General features: G+C 47.3%; 1 protein-coding gene across 2 annotated transcripts in view; it reads left to right on the forward strand.

Moving 5' to 3' along the window:
- Positions 1-15966, forward strand: part of SLC24A3 (solute carrier family 24 member 3) — a 489601-nt gene that overhangs the window by 227476 nt on the left and 246159 nt on the right. The window lies entirely within an intron of this gene.

A 15966-nucleotide genomic window follows, 5' to 3' on the forward strand; every position in this document is an offset into this window, starting at 1 on the left:
CAGTGGGTTGAGCATCTGACGTCGGCTTAGGTCGTGATCTCACGGTTCGTGAGTTCAAGCCCCACATCAGTCTCACTGCTGTCAGCGCTGAGCCTATTTCAGGTCCACTGCCATCCGGCCCCACTCTCTCTCTTTCTCTCTGTCTCTCTGTCTCTCTCCCCCCTTTCCCCATTCATGCTCTCTTTCTTTCAAAAATAAATAAACATTAAAAAAGTATTCATTAAAAAAAGAGCAATTTTACCCTTGGAAATATTAATATCTAGGTATATTCGAGAAGTAGTACAGTGGGGGAAGCTTCCTAGTGTTCTACCCTAAAACTGGCTCTTTGGACTATTTATGAAGCCGGGCACATTTGTGCATCCCAACGGCTGCGGATCATTCATCATGGGACCCAAGTCCCCTTTGAGGACAAATACTCTCTGGGCGTGTGACTGGCCGGCTGTTGTCCCATCTGGAGGAGGGTGAGGGCATCAGCTGGGAGAGCAAGTGGGGCAGTCCCCAGAGAAAGAACCCCACGGGGCTTCTCCAGGAACCTCCTCCGGCTCACAATAATTGGGAGTGGGGACTCCAGCTCTGAGGCTGGGAGGTGGCGAAGCCTCAGGACTAGGTGTCCCCGGGGGAGTCTCAGAGAATCCAGGGGACGGCGATGGACTTGTTCTCCAGATTTTTCCTCCCCCGAATCCAGACCATACACACTCTGCAGTTACATAATTACCCTTTCTGTGTGACTTGTGCACACCTGCGCTGGTAGGGCTGGCCGGAAGCTGCAGTGCCGCCTAAGTCAGGACGTGTTCTGGATTCATTTACTCTACATCCTGTAACAAGGGTGGCTTCAGGCCTGCCTCTCACACACGTGCACGTGCACAGGCACACACCGCCGTGTCCATGTGTGTCTGCCAGTGTCCTCTCCATTCTTGGTCCCACTTGAATAAAGTCAGAGGAGGCTTCCTACATAGCCTTTCAGTGTAGCTACATAAACGTTATGTCTAACCAACTCCAGCCTTATATTTGGCAGGAGTCCAGGCTGGTTTTTTAAAAATTTCCATAGACCTTTTTTTTTATATATAAAATGTGCCATATTGACCCTTTTTAAAAAATAACTGCTTATTTATTTTGAGAGAGAGAGAGTGTGTATGTGCAAGAGGGAGAGGGGCAGAGAGAGAGAGAGAGAGAGAGAGAGAGAGAGAGAGAGAGAAAGAGAGAATTCTAACCAGGCTCCATGCTGGGTGTGCAAAGCCTGATGTGGGGCTCGAACTCACGAGCTGTGAGATCATGACCTGAGCTGAAGTCAAGAGTCAGACACTTAAAACCAGCTGAGCCACCCAGGCGCCCCTAACCCTTTTTTAAATGTACAGTTCACTAGCACTAAGCACGTTCTTGTTGGTTGTACAATTGTCACCACTTTCCGTCTCCAGAATTCTTTTCATCATGTGAAACTGATGTTCTGTCCTGATTAAACAAATTTCTCATTCCCCTCCTCCTCCCAGTCCCTGGCAAACACCATTCTTCTTTCTGTCTTTCTAAGAATTTGATGACTCTAAGTACATTATAGAAGAGGGATCCTATGTTTTGTCTTTCTGTGACTGGTTTATTTCATTTAGCATAAAGTCCTCAAGGTTCATCCATGTCGTAGTCTGTGACAGATTTCCTTCAGTTCTGAGGCTGGTTAATATTCCATTGTATGGATATACTACATTTTATCTCAGACTGTGTTTTTCACTACTGATTGAGCGAGCAGTCTATTTCATGTTATTAATATATATCTTGTGGCCGTCCATATTGGAAATATAAGAATTATATTTAATTCTGTGGGGGGAGTGGAAAATATTGGTGAGTTTTTGCATGTGAGCTTTATCAAGTCCCTTAACTTGATGGACTAGAAAATTGTTAGCTGTAGACACTGGGGAGCTTGGGACTCACTTGCCTTCACTCATCAGAGTGGTTGAAACAATAGTGTGATAGTCAGCCTTGCTCAGAACTCACTTCTCCCCTCCGGTGTGAGCCCGGGGTCATTGGAGTATCCTTAGATTTCAGAGCACACAGGTGCAGGATGCAAGCATGGTGGGTGATAGATCAATCTTATTGGACTTGATTGAGTGATGAACATGGTTTACTGAGTTGAGTTGCTTTTAATGAAAAGTATATACATTCCAATGCATTTTATTTTTGTAATGTTATTTTTTATTTTTGAGAGAGAGAGAGAGTGAGCAAGTGTGAGCGGGGGAGTGGCAGAGAGAGGGGCGCAGGGGGCTGAGGATCCGAAGCAGGCTCTGCACTGATAGCAGTGAGCCCCTTTTCCAATATATTTTAAAGAGATACCGATCATAAACCTGAACATCGAGGCTGGTCTTGTTATAGTTACCAGTAACTTAAAGATTCCTATTTAGAGTTTCCCTAACATCATTCCCTTTAAGGCTCCATCAGGTAAGACAGCCAAGTACAAATGGATTTCTTTTAAGATTTCCTCATATTAATAACCTGCTCATTGCCATTCTTCATATCTTTCAGTTGTGGAAGGTGTGGGAACGTGGGCATGTGCCTGACATATTGTTCTTTTAAGTTCTGGATACATTTGAGACACCATGTAAATATTTATTGATTTTTATTACATGGACTGTATTGACATAATGCAATATTAAGTAGACTCTTAGTCCTGGATGGAACTTTAGAAAGTAGTTGTTCTTCTATCCAAATATAACGTGTGAGCTTTGTTAAATATTTAATAAATGGTCCATAACTAGTTCTTTTAATATAACCAATGTGATGTCTCTGTGGAAGTTGAATGTAGATTTGTGATCTTCCGGTAGTTGAGAGATGCGGGGAACCTGGGGAGTGTCTTCCTCCCACTGATAACATCCCCCCCACTGGGACCCCAGCACCACCAAGGCTGAGAGATAGCAAATGCCAGACAAGCCTGTAATTTCTGCCATTCCTCAGCCCTGCCAGCTCTCAAACATTAATTTTGCACATCGGAATCATCAGGCATCTTGTTAATATGCAGATTATGAGTCAGAAGGGCTGGAGTGGAACTAAGGTTCTGCATCTCTAACCAGCCTAGATGAGGCTGATGTTGCTGTTCCCACTGCTCTGTGTAAGGAGGGCTCCTGGGAACACAGGGATATACAGGAGTGGGGGGCTCTGGTCAGGTGAGGGACCCCTCTGGGGCACAAAATGCAAGGGGGCGCTGGCTTTCAGTGTTATGTAAGTGCACTTAGGGCTGCTCTTCTTCTCTGGGCGTGCTAGTGCATGGCTGCCTCGACCCCAGGGGACTCCTTACATGCTGCACCCTAAGTTCCTCCCTCACCCCACACTAGAAAGGAAGCTTTTGGTCCAGGGAATTGGGGACATGATGTGCTGCTCTAACCTGAGTTACCCCATGGGCCAGTGCAGTGAAAAGTTTGACCAGAGATTCCCAGTCTCTCTTGCTCCCTCAGCTGACCTTGGACAGCCACCTAGGCCCACCTAATTGACCCACTGCCTAACCAGGTCAGGGCAGGACTCCCACATAGCTCAGTCTGTCCTTTCACTGCCTGACGGGTGCAACCTTTTAAAAAGAGCAAATTTTCTCCTGAATGCTCCGTGGTGTGATGTGTGCAATGCCCCCACACCCACCCACCCTGTGGCAACAAGCTGGGGGGATGCTGAGTGAGTCAGTGACAGGGCTGTGACTTGAACACTTGCTGTGTCTTAACCACTTGCTCAGCTAAAGCGAGACTGATGGAGCATGCTCAGTGCAATCCATCTTATGTTGATATTTTTCCCTCCAGGTGCTTATCATGGGTAATTAGACTCTCTCCCACATGTTAGCCATGTGAGGGATCACTGCAAAGCCTCTACATGTTCCTCTTTGCAAGTCTCTAACTCTCCAGTGAAATTCAATTATCTGAAAGGAAAAGAAAAGAAGGATGAGTGGTTAGCTGACAGCTGCATAGCATGGGCTTTCCTGGATGGTTCCAGTGGGTGGGTGGCAGGATGTACATTTCCTGGTGGGATCACATGACAGAGAAGACCAGACTTTGGTTGTTCTCAAGCTAAGAGTTCATTTCTCAGCCCACAGAGGGACTGACAAACCTCCTCTCATCCCACATCCAGACCTGCAGGTCCCTGAAAAGGACGAGGTGAGGCTAATGATGTCCACACATGGGGAATGCCCTCAGCATCCCTGTCTTTTCCAGAGGCTGCTTCTCTGCTCACACTGTGTTCATTTCCCGGGAAGAAGGTTGGGATGCTTAGTCTCAGTTCGCTCCATGCTCTTTTTGGATGGTCTTGGATAAGTCCCTTGTCCCCTGCCTAAAGTGTGGCGGAAAGATTTGGGTCTTATTTCCTCCACCAGAAGAAAAACGGGAAAGGAAAAAAAATGCATACACACATATACACATATATGGAAATATACATGCATACATACACATATTATACATAGACACACATATGTACATTGTATGCATATAATATGCATGCCTTGAACTTTTTTTATTTGCCAGATACTTGGCCAAGTACTTTACTGCACTATGTCCTGTATTCCTAGTGGCAGCCTTAAGAGGAAAAAACCAATGCTCTTCTCCACTTACCCCCAAGAGGTGAAGTAAAGTATTGAAGGTTAAACAAATATTAAATGGCTGATCAAGGATTTGAATCCAGATGCTCCAATTCGAATGCCTGGAGTCTTAACCACTGTGCCAGTAGTTCTCATATGTCTGAGTTTGGGTTTCCCCAGAAGCAGAGTTTGCTCTTTCCCTGAAAATGCACGTAATTTATTTGGGAGGTAACTCTAGGAATCACTGGCAGATGAGTGGAGAAGTGAGACAACGAAGGAAGGCAGCCAATACAGTGTGCTTTATCTAGCCAGCTATCTCTTTGGATAGCTGAAGCCCGATCCCACTGGGCGGCTCTGGGAGACAGAGCAGAACATATGCCTCAACATTATGCAACCTGAGGGTAAGGGAACGGAGGTATTTATGCACCAACTCCCATTATTCACTGAGCGAAGTTCATTCTCTGGCCATGCACACAGGCAGAGAAGGCTCTGTTGGCAGAGAAAGCAAGTTCTCATGGGCACTGGTGGCATTAGGATGATCCCCTACACCTGCACAGATGCCTGGTGGTGAAGTGCATGCCTGTCCTGCCCCACCCCCCAGAACCTGGGGGAGAGAGAGAGAGAGTGCCAACTGTCCCCTTCCTTTGTTCCCATTTCCAAGGGAAGAGAGGAGCTGCGTGTAGACACAGCTCTCAGTTGAATCTTGAAGGCCAAGAAAAGCCCAAGCCCTTGGAAGCTATCAGCTCCCTACCCCCCCAGGGCTTGTGCCCTGTCACACTCCTACTCTTTTCTCTCCATACTTTCTTGCTAGCAGTTACTGAGTGATCCAACAGAAATCCAGGTCCATATTTATCTGAATATGCCAATGGCACATTAAGAGCCCAACAAGGTCACTGATGGAAGCTAGATCAGCTAGAGAGTAGGTGGCAGGAAGCAGAGAAAAGTAGTAAAATGACTGTTTTCAACCATCAGGGATGGCCGGGGAGTCTTGGGGCCTCCAGCATAACTGAACTTCAGAGAGGAAGAGAGGAGCTCTTCCCTCCCAGACTATGGGGTGGGGGAGTTGTGCAAACAGCAGGGAGCCAGCAAGGAGCCAGCAGGTATGGGCCCCCTACATGCCCTGCGTCCTGAGGTGAACCTGAGGCTCCATGCTGGTGGAGGGCGAGATGTTTCAGCCCCTGCCCTGACATCTGGGCTGTATGCCTCACACTCCCCTGCATGTGGTCTCTCACTTTGGCCCCACTCACCAAGGGTGTACTTGACTCCAATGATCTTCCTTCTTGCAGCCGTCCCATTGCACACAACTGAGCCTGCGTCTTGGCGGATGATGGTACTCCCCTCGCCACAGCCCCCTGCCTCTGCAGTAGTGTTAGTGCTGCTCCTCAAAGAGGCTCAGTCTTCCTCTCCTCCAGGCACTTGGATGACATCCCCCTGCCCTTGAAGCCAGGCATGGTCATGTGATGTGTTTCCAGCAGAAGCACTGTGTGTTGTCCCACGTGGAGTTGTAAGAGCCAGTGGTGGTTCATCACATCCTCCTTCCCTGCTTGGCTGATTGTGGGAGCAGGGGTTGAGGTGAAGCCTCCCAGAGTGATTTCCAGGAGCACAGCCTCCTGCTGAACTACATGGGGCATGTGGCATGAATGAGAAATGCTGTGTTGAACCCCGGAGATCCCGAGTTGTATATCACTGCAGTGTAACCTCATACACCCCAAAGTGACACAGTCATTAGGTTCAAGGTTACCTGCCCTCAGGTAGCCCAGTCTTCTCTCTGTCATGCAAATCCAAACTTATTTATTGCTCCACCCAAGTTTTTCCCAGAGTAACTTGCCTCCTGACTACCCGGGACTTCTGCTTCCTTCCTAGGCGTCTGGACTCCTAGTAGGCACTCCAGGTATTCCCCAAAACATGTTTGGAGAAGCTCTTCATGCCAAGTTTGTTAGCAGTGCCCAACTCCCTGAAAAGGTCCCTCTTGTTAATTTTCAAGCAGGCACCTCTTCCTGTCACCTTGGAAAGAAAGCATCAGTGGACAGAGTTGGGATTCTGTTTGAAGAATTCCATTGTTAATTAGGGAGACATCACTGATGATGTTCCCAGTGGTGAGAATAATGGATCCATCCTCCCTGATGGACCACCTTCCAGGTCTCTAAGGGCTTCTGTCTCCGTGTTTTTGTTCAGTTCACAATACGTTATCAGTGCCTTTCTTTGTCCATGCAAAGAGAAGTAATCCATGGCTTTTATTAAGTGTGTGGCCTTTCCCTGCATGGGAGCTCCGTGTTTATTTGTATAGGCTTCTCATGTGAGGCACTTGGTTCACTGCCAGTGTCTCCAGGTTGTAAGCACCACTGCCTCCCTGTCCACCCACCTTGCCTTAACAACAGATTGCTAGAGTGTAGTTGCCAGGTCTGGTGATGCCAGTATTTCCCGAGTGAGGTGGTGTACATGGGTCCTTTGCCGGGACACACACATTCACCACAGTCCCTTCATTATTAACATTTCAATCTTGATGAAATAACATCGAAGGTGTGTGTTCACATATCTGTGTGGAGAAACCCCCAGGATCCCTCCACCAAAGCACTGATTCTTAATCATTGTGTTTTTGAGTAGCACATATCAAGATACAGGAGAGCTTTTTATGTCTTTTCTATGATTTGTTCTGAGACAGCTGCCGGGTGAATGCAGAGCATGAATTAGACATTAGAACAGGGGAGGGATAGGGAAGAGGGGTGTGGACCATCAGACATGGTGGGCATGGGGGTGGGCTCAGCCAGGCCACAAGGGCAGGGAGTCCTTCCTGACAGCCCTGAGTGCCCTGCTGAGAAGCTAGGACACACAAACAGAACCCCTCTCCCCTACTGCACATGCAGAGTGAGAAATTCAGGAGGAAATCCATCTGGTAAGGGTGGCCTGCGGATGCAGGGAGGGCTGAGAAAAGCACAGGAAGGGATGTGAGGGGCTCATCCTGGCTGAATGGAGGTCTGGTCGGGAGGGGGCTCAGCGTGGGCTGCAGTAGCCTCATCGGGGCTCTCCCAAAATTGCCGGGAGACAGCCCAGTGGGGTGGGAGGCGGCCCTGGTACTTTCTCTGACCACTCTTACTGTTCACACAGCATCCACAGGCCTGGATGCTCACTCCTGACTCGTGAAACACCAAGAAGGAAATCGCGACACGCTGTCACCAAGGCCATCGGGAAGTTAATGGTTTTCTATTGACCTTTTTACAGGTTAATAGAAACTGTAAAAAGCTGCTGCTACAGTGAAAGGTTCTTCATCACACGGGCTGTCAGGGCCTGCCTGGCCTCCTGGCCAACTCTGGCTGCTGGAGGTGGGCTTTCCTGCCTTCTCAGAGCTGCTCTGTGACTTTGTCTACGACCTACCCATCCTCCTCAGTGATCACCCAGCTCCTGAGCCTGGAGTTCACATGCATGTGTGCATACCACACATACACCTGCACACGTATGCACTGCCAGTGGGGGTGATCACTGAGCCCCTGAGCCCATATTCACAACAGGTGCACACCTTCACATACACCTGTGCACAGATACACACATGCACTGTCAGTGGATGTATGAATGTGAGCCCATTCAAGCATGTGCCCGGAAAGACAGGGGCAAAGAGAGACATGAAATCCATTGGGAAAGGAGTGACCCTCTGACGCTCTGTCTTGTTTAGAACACCACGTGGCAAACTCGTGTGCTTGCTCATTTGTTCCTAGTAATTCTTCCTCCTGGGCCTGGTTTCTGAAGGGCTGTTTGTTAGTACATACTGTTATTAAAATTTGACAATAATAATTGCATATTCTACATACACAGGACATTTGTCTCAGGAATTTAAGCCTTTTTAGCAAGGTTTAAATATGTTGAAGTGGGAGGGGTGCAGAAAGGAGAGGGTGTGCCCATTATACAGATTAAGAAACTAAGGTCCACAAACACACCATAATTTCTCCTGTTCCTAGGAGGTCATGGATTATACTTAGACATTTGATTTTCCTTCACTTCCCTCCCTCTCCCCCAGTCAGTGTTTCTCCAGTGACTTTGACAAGGATACTGTGGGTCCAAAGCAGTTCTGTCCAGTAGAACTTTCTGCAGAGATGGAAATACTGTATGCCTATGCTTCTCACTATGGCAGCACCCAGTACATGTGGTCTGTGGCTCCTGTATTGGACCTACCTGGAACATGTAAAGGAAAGGGTAGATTTCAAAGAGTGGATAGTAGGCTCTCCTTGGCTCCCTTTCTTCTGGGATCCCTTCATAGGGGCAAGGCAGGGGAGTGGAGAGCTGGTGCCTGGGAGTTAATGGTTGTGGAAGCATCTGCAGTGTCCAGTCCTTGGAGAGAACTTCCACTTGGAACACATTCTCCCATGAGGGACTTGAGAATATTTTCCCCCCAGGCAAATACAGAAATACAAGATTGTCGCTCACATGGCTTGCCCTTAGGATGCCTGTTTGCTGCAATCCAGCAAATGAACAATGAAATGTGTTTAAGATACTTCCCACCAAAACTGGAGTTGAGGGGCACCAGGGTGGCTCAATAAATTAAGTGTCCAACCTTGGCTCAGGTCATGATCTCATGTTCGTGAGTTCGAGCCCTGTATTTCAGCTCAGAGCCTGCATTGGATCCTCTCTCTCCCTTTCTCTGCCCCTCCCTTGCTCGTGCACATGGTTGCTCTCTCTCAAAAATAAACATAAAAAAACAAACAGAGTTAATGGTATGCCTGTTGTATCACTGATTCTGTAGAATAGAGTTCATGTGATAAATTCATGCTTGATTCCGGGATCTTCCAGGAAAACAGGGACTCCTGTCTCTGAAGACCAACTTGCAGTGTCCCCTTAGCATAAAATGAAATTGGTGTGGCACAGCATGGTTCCCTTTTGTCACAGAGGTCAGAAAACCTACCCTGTGCCCACCCAGTTGTGCTCAACAGTTCATCTCTGGAATCTAATAGAATCTAACCTTACTTCCTCTGGGCTGCTGCATCTACAACTAGAAGTCTGGTAGAATCAACAGAGAGCTTTAAAAATAACTGAGGCCCAGACTCCACCCCAGGCCAACTAAACTAGGCTCTCTAGTGTGCCTAAGAACTGACATTTTTGAACGCTACCCAAGAGCATGTACTGTGTCCCCAGAGTGAGCACCCCTGCTTGAGGTGGTCTTTGAATTGCCCCAGCTGCCTTGTTTTGCATTTGATTTCCTTGTAACCTGCCCAAGGTCCATTTACAAGTAGGCTGGTAAACCTTAAATAAAGTTTCTCATCCTATTCATTAGAGAAAGTATAACCTCCTATTCTCACCATGTATATAGAAGTTTGTGTTTTCTTGAATATAGGAACCCAAACTGTAAATCTGAGCCTAATTTCTGTAAAATGTCAAATGATGGCATTATTTCAGGCTGATCCCCTCTACTGCTGTTCCCTACAATAGCTCTTTTGATCAAAAGGTCTCATTGCCTCAGGAAAGACACTGCAAACCTCTCTTAAACAGGGATTAAGTAAAATGCACCACAGAAAAGAGGACAGTGAGCATCTGTGATGCCTGAAGAGACATGGGGAAGGGACTCCAGCCAGAATCACCTCTCTTTTCAGCCTATATTCAGTGGAAGTGGCTCGTGGGTGTTCTGTGTTTGCATTGGAGAGCAAAGCATAATCCCTGCTTGAGGGGGAAGCCTCTTATGCTCCTGGAATATTTCTCTGGTCGTCCTTCCCTTAAAAAGTAATAAAATATATGCGAATTCTGATTAGGAACAAATGTCAAAGTGTCCACCATGATGGAAGTCTCCGATTTCCACGGCTCTGATATATCACGGCAGGAGCTCATGAATCTTTAATGGCTGGCCTATATTTAGGGGCTTTCAGTTTCTGAGGGCGATAAAAGGTTCTGCAGAGATGGAGTTCTCCCAGTGCCCTGTCTTTTGCCAGGGCCGGTGCCTATTTAAAGCACATCTCGTCTTTCTAATGTACAAAGATTCTGCTGACCACAAAAAACTATCCTGGACCTGAGATTAGATTATAAGACCTCTTCCCCCCCCCGAAATATGGCAATGATTATCCATGATTGGTCAGGCCTGTGCTGGGCAGAGTGGTGAGTAAGACAGGGCTCCTGGCCCCTGAACTTCTATTCCAGTTGGAGGAGATGGACAATAGACAAGAAAACATTGAGGTAGTCACGGGCTGTGACAATTGCTGTGAGAGAAATAAGCGGGGTGGTGTGACATGTTCTAAGCACAGAAGTGACACAACCTGATTTGCATTTTGAAAGATCACTCTGGCTGCTGGGTGGGAAGATGGATTGTAGGGGGACAAACATAAAAGCCAGGACACCAATTAAGAGGCTGTTTCAGTGGGCCAGGGAGGAGGTGGTAATGAAGGTGGCAAGGAAGGGCAGATTTGCAGCCTATTTGAGAGTGCAAGAGGGAGAACTTGCTGGTGATTTGGACAGGATAGCAGAAAAAAAAGCAAGACAAACTCCTAAATATGCAACTCAGCAACTTGGTGGATTGTTGTAACATTTCCCACGACAGGGAAGATCAAGATGTGAGTAGAAGGGGCAGGTTTGCGGACAAATATCAAGTGTACTGTCATCTGAATGATGTTAGTGTGGATATCATAAATGGAGATGTGCCTAGAGTTCTGGAAAGAGGTTAAGCCTGGAGATATCCATTTTAGAAACTTAAGCTTATAGGCCATGTTTGAAGCTATGGACTGATCTGGAAAGACAGTTCAGTTAGAGAATGAGCCCTCTGATCTGTTACCATTTGGAATCCAATCGGAGAGGTACAGGTGATGGAAACCAAGGAGTGGCCAGTGAAGAAGAAGAAGGAAAAAAAGAGTGTGGTGTCCTAGAAGCCAAGAGAGGGAAAGAGGGGTGGTCACTGGGGACATGAGGTGAGAGAGACGCTCAGTGAGGTGTCCTGCACCATGGAGCCTATAAGCGGCCATGACGAGAGCGGCTCTAGAAGGTGGTTGGAGGGCATGAAATGAATTGAATGAGTTGAAGAGTGAGTCAAGGAGGAAGATTAGCAAGTCGAGTTTATACTTTCACAAGTTTTTCTTTGAAAACTGAGCTTAGAAACAGCTGGATATAGGATGCTGAACAGGGAAAGGATTTGTTTTTAAGAGGTATCTTTGGATGGAGATTCTACAGCATCTTTGTTTGTTGATGGAAATGATGGAGTAGAAAGGGAGAGCTGACGTTTCAGAGCAGAGGGGAGAACTTTAGGGGTAAAAATGTCAAAAATCCAGGAGGGGGTGATACCCAGAACACACACTCACCAATCCTTCTGAAGCAACAGGGATGCTCTGCTTTCACAGCAGGTGAGGGAGAACACAGGTGTAGATACAGGGAGCCTCAGAGATCTGGTGGAGGAAGACAAGAGCCTGATTGCTTATCTTTTTTCTGAATATGAGGCAAAGTGATGAGCTTATGGAGAGGATGCTTTTGAAGAGCACCCCAAAGAGCAGGGTCAAGTTCACATAGAAAATGTAGCCTGATTGCCTGGCTCCCTAGTCAATGCTTTGAGTTTCAGTGGTCCTTGTAAGGTGAGGCCTGCCAACCCAGGTGTGTCATTTTCTCTGGCCAGGTAAGTTGCTCAGGTGTGGCCCAGAGCAAGTGGAGCATTGCATTAAACCACAGTCTGAAGTTTTGCTATCACAGTGCCACACAAGAGATGAGGGGCAAGGAGGTGAGGGTATTTGAAAAGGAGTAATGAGAAGGAGACAGTGGGACTTACTGGACAATGAGGGAAGTAAAGAACAGAAAATGATGAATAGTGGAAAAGGGCTTGTGGCAGTTGGGGTTCTAGAGTAAGTGGCCTACACAGCTTGTGGGCGTGGTCAGAAAGGATGCTTGAAAACAGGATGTTGGATGTAGAGATGTCGTTTATGATAACAAGAGTCAAGGCTTAGCAGGGGGAAAGAATGAGAACCTTGGGGATAATGAGGTCAGGAAGGGGAGAGGTCAGGGCTCTAGATGGTTATCCCCATGTATGTTGATGTCACTGTGATAATGACAGGAGCAAGGATGGAGAAGCAGCGACTAACCCGGAAGTTGAAGAAGGAAGAGGAGACATGGTTTGGAAACCCCAGTTGGGGAGCTTTGATGGAAATGAAAGCTATCTGGAATGCTTAAGTTTTCTCACTGTTCAGGCTTGGAACCAGTGTTTTACTGTGTGCTGAAGAAGCTTCTTGGAGAACAACACATCCCAGGCTTGAGGACTCCCAGCTGCTCCAGCCAACCTGCAGTGCTGGAAAGATGCCACTGTCTCACGGTGCTGAGCAGGGAGTGCACCATGTGGCCTGCATCCACTGCTGTATGGCCAAGTCCATGGTCACATAGTGCATTCACCTGGGGACATCTGGGGACAAAAAGACCTGCTCAGTTCTGCCAGTATGTCCATGTGTGACTGTGGACAGGTGATGCCACCTCAGTTTACTCACATGTAATGTGGAAGAGTAAATGTACTCACTCCTTGACCTAGAGCCATTTTTGCTCTAGCCCTCCATGATTTTTCATCCTGCACCTGGCCTCTCTCATTAGCCTTGAGAAAACCCAACACACTTCAAACTGTTTACATTGATAAAGGACACCATTAGTTTGTGAATATTGACAAACCAAGCCCATCCAAGCATGTCACCTTGCCACCTTCACCTCCTCAAATCTAAAGGTATTCCTGTGCAGAAGAGACACCTATCATACTGTTAAGGGATGTCTGTCCATACAGATGTCCTCCCTGCAACCTTGGAGGTGCTGTCAAGTCAAGCCAGGGATGCTTGCTTGAGGAGCACCAGGCAAGCTAGGTTACTCACACAGTCTAGGGTTGGATGCATGTGTGTGGAGAGGCCCCACCACCCTATGCCTACTTGGCTCCTTAGAGAGTCCAGCTTTACCTGTCTTGTCTCATAGTCAGGGACTCAAACTAGGGTCCTATGTCCTGTCCACAGAGGTTAACCCAAACACCATCCCTTTCCTTTCTGCTGTGGACCTGCTGATGATAGTGGATTGGCCTGTGGCTCATAGGTTGCCAGTGGCCAGATTTGATTTAAGATAGGGGGTCTGGTGGGTCCCAGAGCAGGGGTCTTAGCTCAGTGACTGCAGGTGTGAGATTTTAGGGTTGGCTTTCCTTCTCTGAGAAGGGAGTGGATTGGAAGTAGCAGGCCAGGCTGCACTGCCCAGATGTGAAGAGAGGACTCTTCTCTCTCCTGAGTAGCACTTGCTCAGACCCTAAAACATGGAGCACTACACAGTCTTGGAGATGATGGCTCAGATACATAGTGCTAAGTGCACACTCTGAACTCCTCTCTCTTCTCTGCACACACGTACGTGTATATGTGCACACATGCACACACATACGCGCAAGACCACTCTTGGCTAATGCTGACATTAACAACACAATATCCCAGAAATTAGACACAAAGAAAGACTGACCCACTGTGTATCTCCTGTGCCTTGCACAGGACTTGAAATAGGTAGATCATAGATGCACACGTTTGTTCATTGATTGGTTTACTCTTCATTCACATGTTAGTGATATGAAACCCACATAGCCCCAGGCATTCAGGGAGGTTCAGGCTAATGGAGGTGAACACACACACACACACACACACACACACACACACACACACCATGATGCAAATGTAGTAAGTGACATGTGGTAACCTGTCAGCAAAACATCATGGGAGCTCAAAGCAGCATAAATTTCTCCTAGAAGGAGGGTTCTACAAAGGTTGCAGAGTTGAGGTGGTAGGATGCTGCCTATGATTACTGCAGGCAGGGTCTGGGGAAGGGGAAGGGCCCAGCAGAGTGGATGTCAGGGCCTTGAAGGGCACATCAGGGATTCTTGCCTATTGTGACGTTTCTGGTTCAAAGTATCCTTGGGGAATTGGAGGGAGAAGCAGTAAAGCAGGAGCCTCTGTGCTGATGCCACACGTGGCCACGTGGCTGGCAATGTCTGCAATTGTGGCGTCAGCATGAGGCCCTCTTGATAGGAGATCCCAGATTTGCCTGGTCTTTTACTGTTTCAGTCACTCCATGAATATGGTCTTGAAACATTCACAGAAACTATTTCAGATTTCAACCTTAAATAATATGCCATTTAGATCAAGTTTGGCACCAATTTCTTCCTTAGGGTTCACTGCTAATGCATTTCCGCTTTTGTTCTAGAAGCCAGGAAGCCAGGTGCTATCTCTGTGAAAACTTCTGGGTTTTGACTGCACATATATAACTAGGAAGTGAGGCATAGGTGTCCTGGTAACTTGGTTCTCTGCAATGGAACAAAGACCCAGTTTGTGATTTGTAGCCTTTGCTGATTTCTTTGGTGTAGCTACCCACACAATGGCCAATGCCACAGTAATAAAATTTAACAAGAGCTTGGCTTGTAAAATTTCTGAATATTTAATATATGGTTCTAGGGGCTGGTCCAGGACAGCGGGGGAGGGGCAGAGAGAGAGAGAGAGGGGAGACACCGATCCGAAGCAGGCTCTAGGCTCTGAGCTGTCAGCACAGAGCCCGATGCAGGGCTTGAACCCATGAACCTGAGGCAAAGTCGGATACTTAACTGACAGAGCCACCCAGGCACCCCCCCCCCAAAATTTTTTTAACTGAGCGATACAGCTGGTTTATGTACCTATACCCAACTTTCAAAGTGCTCCTTTAAAAGAGAGCAACAACTGAAAATGTTAGCACATGAAAGTAATAGTTTGCAAATTTCTGCATGACAAAGAGATTATTGCTTTACAAAGGAAGTTGCCATGTACTTCTTTAAATACCAAGTAATCTTGGAGATTTTTAATTATTCAGTTTTGCAAATATTTAGCTTACTGTGTCTTTACGAATTCCTCTTGTATAAGGCAGTTGTTCTTAATTTGGGGTCCAGGAATGTCTGGAAGGAGCCACTGGGGTGAGCGTTTAGGGAGTTGGTGCAGCTTTCAACATATTCTAAAATATATTCAGTCCTCAGAAGGTGATGGCCTGTCGTGTGCCTTGGGGCCCTCTGTCATGCACATCATAAATTCATGGGTGGTCAGCTCTGGGATACTACGAGGTGCTTCCAAGTTGAGGACACGTTTAAAGTCAGTGCATAGTCTGTGTAAATGGCCCCCTTCTCCTGCTAGAGATGCTGCACTTGCCCTGGGATGGGAGGTGAAACCTGGGCTTTGCGAGGAAGGTCTGCAACAGATTTTTAATGATGACGGTGACAATGATGACGCTTCAGCGTAACTTACATATGTGGGGAAGGAAACCAAACCAAGCCAGAAGTCAGAGCTCATTGCCTCCCTTCATGCATGAGGCCACTGTGCCTGTTTCTGCTCTTGAGTCTCTGGGTGTTATACATGCTCCTTGCACCAGGACTGTGAGGACAGTCCTCCGTGACAATAGTAATCACCATGTGGGGGTCTCTCAAAAAGCTGATCTCCGTCTCCTTGTTAAGTGGGGGAACCAAGGCC

This window comes from Prionailurus viverrinus, chromosome A3 (genome assembly GCF_022837055.1).
Source record: "Prionailurus viverrinus isolate Anna chromosome A3, UM_Priviv_1.0, whole genome shotgun sequence".
Lineage (NCBI taxonomy): Eukaryota > Metazoa > Chordata > Mammalia > Carnivora > Felidae > Prionailurus > Prionailurus viverrinus.